Genomic DNA, 13,883 nt, shown 5'->3' with positions numbered 1-13,883 from the left:
GACCCCTGTGCCCCATCCTCCTTATCACCGAATCTCTCCCCGAGTGACTTTGTCGTCGTCGTCGTCGTCGTCGTCGTCGTTTCCCTAGGTGAGAAAAGTCCCCAGAGGGAAATGTTTTCCCAATGTGGAAGAGGTGAAAGGAAAAACAGCAGGAGCACTCAATGGCATCCAAGTCCACGAGTTCAAAAACCGTTTTGGGCAGTGGAAAACAGCCTCCGTAGGTGTATTGCATCCAATGGAGAGCCTTTGGAGGGCAACTGAGGTTTCAACGTGGAAGAACACATGCACGATTGTTTTCTAAATAAACCCTGCGAGTTTGGGGTTCCCCCACTCATGGAAGTGACATCGATTGTGTTTGTCCCGCTCCGACTGGCTTCTTTGACTTCGCGTACTACTGCTGTCCATGTCCATCCACGCTGTCGCCCAAGGTAAGATTTCCTTCTTTCTCACAGCTGAGTCGTGTTCCGTCGTGTGAATGTCCCACCGCTGTTTCATCGCCTTTCCTACCGACGGCACCAGGGCTGCTGCCCACATTTTCGCCGATGCCAGTCACGCTGCGATGAACATCCGGGTGAATACATTCTTGGCGCTGAGTGTCTCGGGTTCCTTGGGATGTACTCCTGTCACGACCAGCGCGGAGTCGGGGTTCCTGAGTGGGGGACGACGGGAGGCTAAGAGAGACACAACACGCTTTGAGGCAAAGCAGGGGCCAGGTGGGACATTGTCCTCTGATGGAGAGACGATGAGCCGGGAACATGGTCTCCGCCTTTACCTTCTAGGGGCTTGGTTGCTTAGACAGAGCTCGAGGACAGTTGGCGGACTCAGGGAGACGCTGCAGGCACGGACTGACGGGTTCCCAGGCTACCTGCCTGCTGCGTGTGTTCTGGGCCCAAGTTCCAGCGCATCCAGTTGCAGCTTGCGACTATGGATGGGTGGCCCTCGGAGCAGCTGGGTGGCTGGCGGGCGGGCGGGCGGGCGGGCGGGCCCCACGGAGGGCGCGGCGCGAGGGCCGGGGAGGGCGGGCGGCCCCGACGCGGTGCTCGGGCTCTTGAGGCTCCCGGCGGCGGCCTCCCTCGTCTACGGCCATACCACCCTGAACGCGCCCGATCTCGTCTGATCTCGGAAGCTAAGCAGGGTCGGGCCTGGTTAGTACTTGGATGGGAGACCGCCTGGGAATACCGGGTGCTGTAGGCTTTTTGTCCTGCTTTTCCACCTTCCCCGGCCGCGGCTGGGGGACCGCGGCCGGCCGGGCCCTCCTGGACTGCGCGCCGGGCCCCTCCGCAGGCTCCCCTGGCAGCGAGCGCTCTGCTCTCCGCAGTTCCCTGGCCCGAAGGCTCCCGGCCGCCACCTGCTGGGCAGGGCCCCCTGCACGGAGGCCGGGCCCAGGACCGGTCCGTGGGCGTGTCCCGCCCAGCGGCCTCCGGCTGGAAGCCCCCCCCCTCGCCCGCCTCCCCCACACCCCAATACCCCGCCGCCACCCACCCGCCCCCCACCCCGGCCGGGCCTCCACAGCCCCGGAGTACCCCTCGGTTGGCCCAGGACCCCCGACCCCAGCCCCCTGGCCTGGTGGCCAGCGTTCGCCCAGGTGCGCTGGGGCGCCAGGAAGCCGTGGCCAGCAGGGCGCAGGGACGGAGCCTCCCGCGTGCGGGCCCGCGGCGCACGTCCCCGGGTCGGTGGGTGGACGCGGACGCCCGCCCGGCACCGCCCCGCACCCTTGAGGCTTCCTCCGGCCGGGAGCCGGCCCCGGCAACAGGGGAGCCTGGCCGGTGTGCGCGTGTGCAAGGGGTGGCCCGCGGAGCAGCTGGGTGGCGGGTGGACGGCCCGACGGAGGGCCCGGCGCGCGGGCCGGGGAGGGCCGGCGGCCCGGCCGGCCGCGGGGCTCGGGCTCTTGAGGCTCCCGGCGGCGGCCTCCCTCGTCTACGGCCATACCACCCTGAACGCGCCCGATCTCGTCTGATCTCGGAAGCTAAGCAGGGTCGGGCCTGGTTAGTACTTGGATGGGAGACCGCCTGGGAATACCGGGTGCTGTAGGCTTTTTGTCCTGCTTTTCCATCTTCCCCGGCCGCGGCTGGGGACCGCGGCCCGCCGGGTCCTCCTCGAGTGGGCGCGAGGCCCCTAGCAGGCTCCCTGGCCCGGGGGGCCCCCCTTGGGCCCCACCTGCTGGGTGTGGCTGCCTGCCTGGAGGCCACGCCCAGGACGCGTCCGTGGGCGCCTCCCGACCTGTGGCCTCCGGGTGGAAGCCCCCCCGCCCCCCACCCCCGCTCCCCGGGCCCGCCCGCCCCCGCTCGGGCCCTCCACCGCCCCCGAATGCCCCTCCGTTCTCCCAGGTCCCCGGTCCCCAGCCCCCAGCCCTGTTGGCCAGCGCTCGCCCAGGTCCGCTCGGCCACCCCAAGCCGTGCCCACGGTGCTGGGATCCGGGCGTCCCCCGTGCAGGCTCTGGGCCCGCGTCCAGGGACCATCCTCCCTGGAATGAGTCCCAAAATGCAATCAAAGCTTGTCACGGCAAGGGTCGCGGTGCCCTTCTCTGCAAAGAGCAGCCAAGGCACTGTGGGACGCTCTCCCCTCGAGAGAGTGGCCGCGCCGGGCCGGCCCTTTTTCTCCCCAGGATCTCGATAGTCCTTGGCAATTTGTTCGCTGCAGCCGCAACACCCGGTCCCTGCGGGCTGGGGTCCTCATCGGGCAATTCATTCTTCCTTGGAGAACGTCCCAGATGATGACGTGGCTTGCTAATGCTTCAGCGTTCTGCTCATACAACTTTGGACGACCCCGAAGTTTGGAGGGTATGCTCTTCTATGGCTTCCTACAGACGTTGTTTGACCTTCGAGGCTTCCCGTCGACCATGCGTGCTGAAGTGCTTCTTTGCCATGCTTTGAGGACGGGCTCAAGCTCCAACACAAAGGGAGCTGGCTTCCCGTCGCCGTCCCCCGCCACAGTCGCCACCCACAGGCCGTGACTGTGTGGCTTCTCAACGACCAGTTCCGCCTTGAGCCCAAAGCACGCTATTCTCCAGCACTTGCACTCACGTCCCTCTCTCAACAAGGCACTGCCTCTTGCTCGCCCCGACACCCTGGGCCCCCAGTGGCAGAGAATCAGCACCCAGACCACGCCCCCCAACAAAGTCCAGGTCACTGCCCAAACCAAGAAGCTCTGCCGGGGCTGGGCCCCGACTCCAACCCGCAGGGGGAGAGGAAGGGCACGTCCCTCGCCAGCGGGCCCAGCCCTGCCTCATTTCCCTGCGGACAGACAAGGCCTCGTGACACAGCCTCAGCCCTCTATGCAGTCGGAGGGCAAGTCCCTTCGAATTCAGGAAACCCAGCAAGACTGGCTCCATGCAGACACCCTACCCCAGCGGCTAGGGTGCCTGCACAAGGAGGAGCACGCTGGGTGGGCAAACCTGAGCCAGGCTCTCTCGGCCCCTTCCTCGCACCCAAGACCCGAAGCCCCCAGTCGGGGTTCCTGCTTTCAAGGAACCTGGCCTCTGGAGCGGTGAGGGACTCGCATCCTCGACGGGTGTCCGCCTGCAGACCGAGCCTCCCGCCTCGGCCTCTCGCTACGCCCACGGACGCCGGACAGGGAAAGGAGCGCAGGGTGGGTCCCCGCCTCGGCATCGGCAATCCATCAGTGCCAACAGGCTGGCGAAATGAAACGTCCGAAAGACCCGGCCCAGGTTTCTGGAGAGCATCCCCGCGCCTATCCAAAGACAGGCTCTCTGCGAAACGAAAGGGTTCGCTTGCACGCTTGGAAGTCTTTTTCCAAGAAAGTTTATGGAACCGTGGGCTGGCAAGAAGCAAAGACGGGGTCGTGGGGTGTGAACTGTGAATGGCCAGCAAGTGGGGTGGGCAGGAGGGTGGCGGTGGGGGGCTGCGTGTGGGCCTTCCTGGAGGTGAAGGGCTTTTCCTCTCTTTGAAGCATGAAATGTGTTGGGGTTACAAAGTTCATGAAATCACATGGGTTTCGGGTGCCCGACTCTGTCCTACATCACCTGTCTATTGTATTGTGTTTTCGCCACCCGCAAGTCACGCCTCTTCCCATCACCATCTGCGCCCCGCGTTCCCTGCTGGGGCCTCCCTCCACCCCGATTTCCCTCTGGTGACGACCGTGCTGTCGTCTGCCGGTGAAGTTTTGTCCCCCCGGCCCCCCCCACCCACCCCACTAAATCCCCCTCTCATGTTCCACCGGCTCGCCTGCCCCAGCCCGGTGACAGCTAGGAGTCGGCTTCTATTTTGCTGGTTAGTTATTTTGTTCAATGGATTCCACATACAAGGGGGGAGGGGGAATCCCAAACGTTCAGAATTCTCTTCTGCGGGGCAGGCCCCTTGTAGTACACCTTTGCCCCCAACCCCCCCGCCCCCCCCACCCCCAGCTGTTTTAAGAATCCATTTGTATCTGCCTACCCACTGGTGCTGTTGCGAGAGGCTGCGTTCGGCTACAGTAAACTATTGGAAGGGGAGGGTGGGGCGCTGTGCTCATACCCATCTCATGATGGGTGATTGACGAGTGAACTGCCCAGAACACACTGAGCCTTCAGCAGTTTTGGATACAAAATGGCCTGACCCCTGTGCCCCATCCTCCTTATCACCGAATCTCTCCCCGAGTGACTTTGTCGTCGTCGTCGCTGCCGCAGTCGTCGCCGTTTCCCTAGGTGAGAAAAAGTCCCCAAAGGGAAATGTTTTCCCAAGGTGGAAGAGGTGAAAGGAAAAACAGCAGGAGCACTCAATGGCATCCAAGTCCACGAGTTCAAAAACCGTTTTGGGCAGTGGAAAACAGCCTCCGTAGGTGTATTGCATCCAATGGAGAGCCTTTGGAGGGCAACTGAGGTTTCAACGTGGAAGAACACATGCACGATTGTTTTCTAAATAAACCCTGCGAGTTTGGGGTTCCCCCACTCATGGAAGTGACATCGATTGTGTTTGTCCCGCTCCGACTGGCTTCTTTGACTTCGCGTACTACTGCTGTCCATGTCCATCCACGCTGTCGCCCAAGGTAAGATTTCCTTCTTTCTCACAGCTGAGTCGTGTTCCGTCGTGTGAATGTCCCACCGCTGTTTCATCGCCTTTCCTACCGACGGCACCAGGGCTGCTGCCCACATTTTCGCCGATGCCAGTCACGCTGCGATGAACATCCGGGTGAATACATTCTTGGCGCTGAGTGTCTCGGGTTCCTTGGGATGTACTCCTGTCACGACCAGCGCGGAGTCGGGGTTCCTGAGTGGGGGCGACGGGAGGCTAAGAGAGACACAACACGCTTTGAGGCAAAGCAGGGGCCAGGTGGGACATTGTCCTCTGATGGAGAGACGATGAGCCGGGAACATGGTCTCCGCCTTTACCTTCTAGGGGCTTGGTTGCTTAGACAGAGCTCGAGGACAGTTGGCGGACTCAGGGAGACGCTGCAGGCACGGACTGACGGGTTCCCAGGCTACCTGCCTGCTGCGTGTGTTCTGGGCCCAAGTTCCAGCGCATCCAGTTGCAGCTTGCGACTATGGATGGGTGGCCCTCGGAGCAGCTGGGTGGCTGGCGGGCGGGCGGGCGGCCCCACGGAGGGCGCGGCGCGCGGGCCGGGGAGGGCGGGCGGCCCCGACGCGGTGCTCGGGCTCTTGAGGCTCCCGGCGGCGGCCTCTCTCGTCTACGGCCATACCACCCTGAACGCGCCCGATCTCGTCTGATCTCGGAAGCTAAGCAGGGTCGGGCCTGGTTAGTACTTGGATGGGAGACCGCCTGGGAATACCGGGTGCTGTAGGCTTTTTGTCCTGCTTTTCCACCTTCCCCGGCCGCGGCTGGGGACCGCGGCCGGCCGGGCCCTCCTGGACTGCGCGCCGGGCCCCTCCGCAGGCTCCCTGGCAGCGAGCGCTCTGCTCTCCGCAGTTCCCTGGCCCGAAGGCTCCCGGCCGCCACCTGCTGGGCAGGGCCCCCCTGCACGGAGGCCGGGCCCAGGACCGGTCCGTGGGCGTGTCCCGCCCAGCGGCCTCCGGCTGGAAGCCCTCCCCCGCCTCGCCCGCCTCCCCCACACCCCAATACCCCGCCGCCACCCACCCGCCCCCCCCACCCCCGGCCGGGCCTCCACAGCCCCAGAGTACCCCTCGGTTGGCCCAGGACCCCCGACCCCCAGCCCCCTGGCCTGGTGGCCAGCGTTCGCCCAGGTGCGCTGGGGCGCCAGGAAGCCGTGGCCAGCAGGGCGCAGGGACGGAGCCTCCCGCGTGCGGGCCCGCGGCGCACGTCCCCGGGTCGGTGGGTGGACGCGGACGCCCGCCCGGCACCGCCCCCGCACCCTTGAGGCTTCCTCCGGCCGGGAGCCGGCCCCGGCAACAGGGGAGCCTGGCCGGTGTGCGCGTGTGCAAGGGGTGGCCCGCGGAGCAGCTGGGTGGCGGGTGGACGGCCCGACGGAGGGCCCGGCGCGCGGGCCGGGGGAGGGCCGGCGGCCCGGCCGGCCGCGGGGCTCGGGCTCTTGAGGCTCCCGGCGGCGGCCTCCCTCGTCTACGGCCATACCACCCTGAACGCGCCCGATCTCGTCTGATCTCGGAAGCTAAGCAGGGTCGGGCCTGGTTAGTACTTGGATGGGAGACCGCCTGGGAATACCGGGTGCTGTAGGCTTTTTTGTCCTGCTTTTCCATCTTCCCCGGCCGCGGCTGGGGACCGCGGCCCGCCGGGTCCTCCTCGAGTGGGCGCGAGGCCCCTAGCAGGCTCCCTGGCCCGGGGGGCCCCCCTTGGGCCCCACCTGCTGGGTGTGGCTGCCTGCCTGGAGGCCACGCCCAGGACGCGTCCGTGGGCGCGTCCCGACCTGTGGCCTCCGGGTGGAAGCCCCCCCCCCCCCCCCCCCCCCCCCCCGGGCCCGCCCGCCCCCGCTCGGGCCCTCCACCGCCCCCGAATGCCCCCTCCGTTCTCCCAGGTCCCCGGTCCCCAGCCCCCAGCCCTGTTGGCCAGCGTTCGCCCAGGTCCGCTCGGCCACCCCAAGCCGTGCCCACGGTGCTGGGATCCGGGCGTCCCCCGTGCAGGCTCTGGGCCCGCGTCCAGGGACCATCCTCCCTGGAATGAGTCCCAAAATGCAATCAAAGCTTGTCACGGCAAGGGTCGGGGTGCCCTTCTCTGCAAAGAGCAGCCAAGGCACTGTGGGACGCTCTCCCCTCGAGAGAGTGGCCGCGCCGGGCCGCCCCTTTTTCTCCCCAGGATCTCGGTAGTCCTTGGGAATTTGTTCGCTGCAGCCACAACACCCGGTCCCTGCGGGCTGGGGGTTCCTCATCGGGCAATTCATTCTTCATTGGAGAACGTCCCGATGATGACGTGGCTTGCTAATGCTTCAGCGTTCTGCTCATACAACTTTGGACCACCCCGAAGTTGGGAGGGTATGCTCTTCTGTGGCTTCCTACAGACGTTGTTTGACCTTCGAGGCTTACCGTCTACCATCCGTGCTGAAGTGCTTCTTTGCCAAGCTTGGAGGACGGGCTCAAGCTCCAACACAAAGGGAGCTGGCTTCCCGTCGCCGTCGCCCGCCACGAGTCGCCACCCACAGGCCGTGACTGTGTGGCTTCTCAACGACCAGTTCCGCCTTGAGCCCAAAGCACGTTATTCTCCAGCACTTGCACTCACGTCCTCTCTCCACAAGGCACTGCCTCTTGCTCGCCCCGACACCCTGGGCCCCAGTGGCAGAGAATCAGCACCCAGACCACGTCCCCCCCAACAAAGTGCAGGTCACTGGCCAAACCAAGAAGCTCTGCCGGGGCTGGGCCCCGACTCCAACCCGCAGGGGGAGAGGAAGGGCACGTCCCCCGCCAGCGGGCCCATCCCTGCCTCATTTCCCTGCGGACAGACAAGGCCTCGTGACACAGCCTCAGCCCTCTATGCAGTCGGAGGGCAAGTCCCTTCGAATTCAGGAAACCCAGCAAGACTGGCTCCATGCAGACACCCTACCCCAGCGGCTAGGGTGCCTGCACAAGGAGGAGCACGCTGGGTGGGCAAACCTGAGCCAGGCTCTCTCGGCCCCTTCCTCGCACCCAAGACCCGAAGCCCCCAGTCGGGGTTCCTGCTTTCAAGGAACCTGGCCTCTGGAGCGGTGAGGGACTCGCATCCTCGAGGGGTGTCCGCCTGCAGACCCAGCCTCCCGTCTCGGCCTCTCGCTACGCCCACGGACGCCGGACAGGGAAAGGAGCGCAGCGTGGGTCCCCGCCTCGGCATCGGCAATCCATCAGTGCCAACAGGCTGGCGAAATGAAACGTCCAAAAGACCCGGCCCAGGTTTCTGGAGAGCATCCTCGCGCCGATCCAAAGATAGGCCCTCTGTGAAACGAAAGGGTTCGCTTGCACGCTTGGAAGTCTTTTTCCAAGAAAGTTTATGGAACCGTGGGCTGGCAAGAAGCAAAGACGGGGTCGTGGGGTGTGAACTGTGAATGGCCAGCAAGTGGGGTGGGCAGGAGGGTGGCGGTGGGGGGCTGCGTGTGGGCCTTCCTGGAGGTGAGGGGCTCTTCCTCTCTTTAAAACATGAAATGTGTTGGGGTTACAAAGTTCATGAAATCACATGGGTTTCGGGTGCCCGACTCTGTCCGACATCACCTGTCTATTGTATTGTGTTTTCGCCCCCCGCAAGTCACGCCTCTTCCCATCACCATCTGCGCCCCGCTTTCCCTGCTGGGGCCTCCCTCCACCCCGATTTCCCTCTGGTGACGACCATGCTGTCGCCTGCCGGTGATGTTTTGTGCCCCCCGGCCCCCCCCACCCACCCCACTAAATCCCCCTCTCATGTTCCACCGGCTCGCCTGCCCCAGCCCCGCTGACAGCTAGGAGTCGGCTTCTATTTTGCTGGTTAGTTATTTTGTTCAATGGATTCCACATACAAGGGGGGAGGGGGAATCCCAAACGTTCAGAATTCTCTTCTGCGGGGCAGGCCCCTTGTAGTGCACCTTTGCCCCAACCCGCCCGCCCCCCCACCCCCAGCTGTTTTAAGAATCCATTTGTATCTGCCTGCCCACTGGTGCTGTTGTGAGAGGCTGCGTTCGGCTACAGTAAACTATTGGAAGGGAGGGTGGGGCGCTGTGCTCATACCCCTCTCATGATGGGTGATTGACGAGTGAACTGCCCAGAACACACTGAGGCTTCAGCAGTTTTGGATACAAAATGGCCTGACCCCTGTGCCCCCATCCTCCTTATCACCGAATCTCTCCCCGAGTGACTTTGTCCTCGCCCCTCGCTGCCGCCGCCGCTGCCGCTCGCCGCTGCCGTCGCCGCCGCCGCTTCTCTAGGTGAGAAAAAGTCCCCAAAGGGAAATGTTTTCCCAATGTGGAAGAGGTGAAAGGAAAAACAGCAGGAGCACTCAATGGCATCCAAGTCCACGAGTTCAAAAACCGCTTTTGGGCAGTGGACAAAACAGCCTCCGTAGGTGTATTGCATCCAATGGAGAGCCTTTGGAAGGGCAACTGAGGTTTCAACGTGGAAGAACACATGCACGATTGTTTTCTAAATAAACCCTGCGAGTTTGGGGGTTCCCCCACTCATGGAAGTGACATCGATTGTGTTTGTCCCGCTCCGACTGGCTTCTTTGACTTCGCGTACTACTGCTGTCCATGTCCATCCACGCTGTCGCCCAAGGTAAGATTTCCTTCTTTCTCACGGCTGAGTCGTGTTCCGTCGTGTGAATGTCCCACCGCTGTTTCATCGCCTTTCCTACCGACGGCACCAGGGCTGCTGCCCACATTTTCGCCGATGCCAGTCACGCTGCGATGAACATCCGGGTGAATACATTCTTGGCGCTGAGTGTCTCGGGTTCCTTGGGATGTACTCCTGTCACGACCAGCGCGGAGTCGGGGTTCCTGAGTGGGGGCGACGGGAGGCTAAGAGAGACACAACACGCTTTGAGGCAAAGCAGGGGCCAGGTGGGACATTGTCCTCTGATGGAGAGACGATGAGCCAGGAACATGGTGTCCGCCTTTATCTTCTAGGGGTTGGTTGCTTAGACAGAGCTCGAGGACATTTGGCGGACTCAGGGAGACGCTGCAGGCACGGGTTCTGACGGGTTCCCAGGCTACCTGCCTGCTGCGTGTGTTCTGGGCCCAAGTTCCAGCGCATCCAGTTGCAGCTTGCGACTATGGATGGGTGGCCCGCGGAGCAGCTGGGTGGCGGGCGGGCGGGCGGGCGGCCCCACGGAGGGCGCGGCGCGCGGGCCGGGGAAGGCGGGCGGCCCCGACGCGGGGCTCGGGCTCTTGAGGCTCCCGGCGGCGGCCTCCCTCGTCTACGGCCATACCACCCTGAACGCGCCCGATCTCGTCTGATCTCGGAAGCTAAGCAGGGTCGGGCCTGGTTAGTACTTGGATGGGAGACCGCCTGGGAATACCGGGTGCTGTAGGCTTTTTGTCCTGCTTTTCCACCTTCCCCGGCCGCGGCTGGGGACCGCGGCCCGCCGGGTCCTCCTCGAGTGGGCGCGAGGCCCCTAGCAGGCTCCCTGGCCCGGGGGGCTCCCCCTTGGGCCCCACCTGCTGGGTGTGGCTGCCTGCCTGGAGGCCACGCCCAGGACGCGTCCGTGGGCGCGGCCCGACCTGTGGCCTCCGGGTGGAAGCCCCCCCGCCCCCACCCCGCTCCCCGGGCCCGCCCGCCCCCGCTCGGGCCCTCCACCGCCCCCGAATGCCCCTCCGTTCTCCCAGGTCCCCGGTCCCCAGCCCCCAGCCCTGTTGGCCAGCGTTCGCCCAGGTCCGCTCGGCCACCCCAAGCCGTGCCCACGGTGCTGGGATCCGGGCGTCCCCCGTGCAGGCTCTGGGCCCGCGTCCAGGGACCATCCTCCCTGGAATGAGCCCCAAAATGCAATCAAAGCTTGTCACGGCAAGGGTCGGGGTGCCCTTCTCTGGAAAGAGCAGCCGAGGCACTCTGGGACGCTCTCCCCTCGAGAGAGTGGCCGCGCCGGGCCGGCCCTTTTTCTCCCCAGGATCTCGGTAGTCCTTGGCAATTTGTTCGCTGCAGCCACAACACCCGGTCCCTGCGGGCTGGGGTCCTCATCGGGCAATTCATTCTTCATTGGAGAACGTCCCGATGATGACGTGGCTTGCTAATGCTTCAGCGTTCTGCTCATACAACTTTGGACCACCCCGAAGTTGGGAGGGTATGCTCTTCTGTGGCTTCCTACAGACGTTGTTTGACCTTCGAGGCTTACCGTCTACCATCCGTGCTGAAGTGCTTCTTTGCCAAGCTTGGAGGACGGGCTCAAGCTCCAACACAAAGGGAGCTGGCTTCCCGTCGCCGTCGCCGTCGCCGCCGCAGTCGCCACCCACAGGCCGTGACTGTGTGGCTTTTCAACGACGAGTTCAGCCTTGAGCCCAGAGCACGTTATTCTCCAGCACTTGCACTCACGTCCTCTCTCCACAAGGCACTGCCTCTTGCTCGCCCCGACACCCTGGGCCCCAGTGGCAGAGAATCAGCACCCAGACCACGTCCCCCAACAAAGTGCAGGTCACTGGCCAAACCAAGAAGCTCTGCCGGGGCTGGGCCCCGACTCCAACCCGCAGGGGAGAGGAAGGGCACGTCCCCGCCAGCGGGCCCATCCCTGCCTCCTTTCCCTGCGGACAGACAAGGCCTCATGACACAGCCTCAGCCCTCTATGCAGTCGGAGGGCAAGTCCCTTCGAATTCAGGAAACCCAGCAAGACTGGCTCCATGCAGACGCCCCAGCGGCTAGGGTGCCTGCACAAGGAGGAGCACGCTGGGTGGGCAAACCTGAGCCAGGCTCTCTCGGCCCCTTCCTCGCACTCCAAGACCCGAAGCCCCAGTCGGGGTTCCTGCTTTCAAGGAACCTGGCCTCTGGAGCGGTGAGGGACTCGCATCCTCGACGGGGTGTCCGCCTGCAGACCCGAGCCTCCCGTCTCGGCCTCTCGCTACGCCCACGGACGCCGGACAGGGAAAGGAGCGCAGCGTGGGTCCCCGCCTCGGCATCGGCAATCCATCAGTGCCAACAGGCTGGCGAAATGAAACGTCCAAAAGACCCGGCCCAGGTTTCTGGAGAGCATCCCTCGCGCCTATCCAAAGATAGGCCCTCTGTGAAACGAAAGGGTTCGCTTGCACGCTTGGAAGTCTTTTTTCCAAGAAAGTTTATGGAACCGTGGGCTGGCAAGAAGCAAAGACGGGGTCGTGGGGTGTGAACTGTGAATGGCCAGCAAGTGGGGTGGGCAGGAGGGTGGCGGTGGGGGGCTGCGTGTGGGCCTTCCTGGAGGTGAGGGGCTCTTCCTCTCTTTAAAGCATGAAATGTGTTGGGGTTACAAAGTTCATGAAATCACATGGGTTTCGGGTGCCCGACTCTGTCCGACATCACCTGTCTATTGTATTGTGTTTTCGCCCCCCGCAAGTCACGTCTCTTCCCATCACCATCTGCGCCCCCCGCGTTCCCTGCTGGGGCCTCCCTCCACCCCGATTTCCCTCTGGTGACGACCGTGCTGTCGTCTGCCGGTGATGTTTTGTGCCCCCCGGCCCCCCCCACCCACCCCCACTAAATCCCCTCTCATGTTCCACCGGCTCGCCTGCCCCAGCCCCGCTGACAGCTAGGAGTCGGCTTCTATTTTGCTGGTTAGTTATTTTGTTCAATGGATTCCACATACAAGGGGGGAGGGGGAATCCCAAACGTTCAGAATTCTCTTCTGCGGGGCAGGCCCCTTGTAGTACACCTTTGCCCCAACCCACCCGCCCCCCCCACCCCCAGCTGTTTTAAGAATCCATTTGTATCTGCCTACCCACTGGTGCTGTTGTGAGAGGCTGCGTTCGGCTACAGTAAACTATTGGAAGGGAGGGTGGGGCGCTGTGCTCATACCCCTCTCATGATGGGTGATTGACGAGTGAACTGCCCAGAACACACTGAGGCTTCAGCAGTTTTGGATACAAAATGGCCTGACCCCTGTGCCCCATCCTCCTTATCACCGAATCTCTCCCCGAGTGACTTTGTCCTCGTCCTCGTCGTCGTCGTCGTCGTCGTCGTCGTCGTCGTCGTTTCCCTAGGTGAGAAAAGTCCCCAAAGGGAAATGTTTTCCCAATGTGGAAGAGGTGAAAGGAAAAACAGCAGGAGCACTCAATGGCATCCAAGTCCACGAGTTCAAAAACCGTTTTGGGCAGTGGACAAAAGCCTCCGTAGGTGTATTGCATCCAATGGAGAGCCTTTGGAAGGCAACTGAGGTTTCAACGTGGAAGAACACATGCACGATTGTTTTCTAAATAAACCCTGGGAGTTTGGGGTTCCCCCACTCATGGAAGTGACATCGATTGTGTTTGTCCCGCTCCGACTGGCTTCTTTGACTTCGCGTACTACTGCTGTCCATGTCCATCCACGCTGTCGCCCAAGGTAAGATTTCCTTCTTTCTCACGGCTGAGTCGTGTTCCGTCGTGTGAATGTCCCACCGCTGTTTCATCGCCTTTCCTACCGACGGCACCAGGGCTGCTGCCCACATTTTCGCCGATGCCAGTCACGCTGCGATGAACATCCGGGTGAATACATTCTTGGCGCTGAGTGTCTCGGGTTCCTTGGGATGTACTCCTGTCACGACCAGCGCGGAGTCGGGGTTCCTGAGTGGGGGCGACGGGAGGCTAAGAGAGACACAACACGCTTTGAGGCAAAGCAGGGGCCAGGTGGGACATTGTCCTCTGATGGAGAGACGATGAGCCGGGAACATGGTCTCCGCCTTTACCTTCTAGGGGTTGGTTGCTTAGACAGAGCTCGAGGACATTTGGCGGACTCAGGGAGACGCTGCAGGCACGGGTTCTGACGGGTTCCCAGGCTACCTGCCTGCTGCGTGTGTTCTGGGCCCAAGTTCCAGCGCATCCAGTTGCAGCTTGCGACTATGGATGGGTGGCCCTCGGAGCAGCTGGGTGGCTGGCGGGCGGGCGGGCGGGCGGCCCCACGGAGGGCGCGGCGCGCGGGCCGGGGAAGGCGGGCG

The 13,883-nt window shown here is 63.4% G+C and overlaps 5 non-coding genes across 5 annotated transcripts; all 5 read left to right on the top strand.

Moving 5' to 3' along the window:
- The first annotated feature begins 1,075 nt into the window (after positions 1-1,075).
- Positions 1,076-1,194, top strand: LOC123809834. The gene has a single exon (XR_006784123.1). It is a non-coding gene; the product is annotated as a 5S ribosomal RNA (ribosomal RNA).
- Positions 1,195-1,915: 721 nt separating this feature from the next.
- Positions 1,916-2,034, top strand: LOC123809827. Its single transcript, XR_006784116.1, has one exon. It is a non-coding gene; the product is annotated as a 5S ribosomal RNA (ribosomal RNA).
- Positions 2,035-5,620: 3,586 nt separating this feature from the next.
- Positions 5,621-5,739, top strand: LOC123809816. The gene has a single exon (XR_006784105.1). It is a non-coding gene; the product is annotated as a 5S ribosomal RNA (ribosomal RNA).
- A 729-nt stretch (positions 5,740-6,468) lies between these two features.
- Positions 6,469-6,587, top strand: LOC123809867. The gene has a single exon (XR_006784153.1). It is a non-coding gene; the product is annotated as a 5S ribosomal RNA (ribosomal RNA).
- A 3,622-nt stretch (positions 6,588-10,209) lies between these two features.
- Positions 10,210-10,328, top strand: LOC123809856. The gene has a single exon (XR_006784142.1). It is a non-coding gene; the product is annotated as a 5S ribosomal RNA (ribosomal RNA).
- The last annotated feature ends 3,555 nt before the right edge of the window (positions 10,329-13,883 follow it).

The sequence above is a fragment of the Phyllostomus hastatus genome, unplaced genomic scaffold, assembly GCF_019186645.2.
Source record: "Phyllostomus hastatus isolate PE091 unplaced genomic scaffold, TTU_PhHast_1.1 phas_scaffold_555, whole genome shotgun sequence".
Lineage (NCBI taxonomy): Eukaryota > Metazoa > Chordata > Mammalia > Chiroptera > Phyllostomidae > Phyllostomus > Phyllostomus hastatus.
Note: the sequence above shows the minus strand (reverse complement) of the source record. Positions and strands in the feature narration are given on the sequence as shown.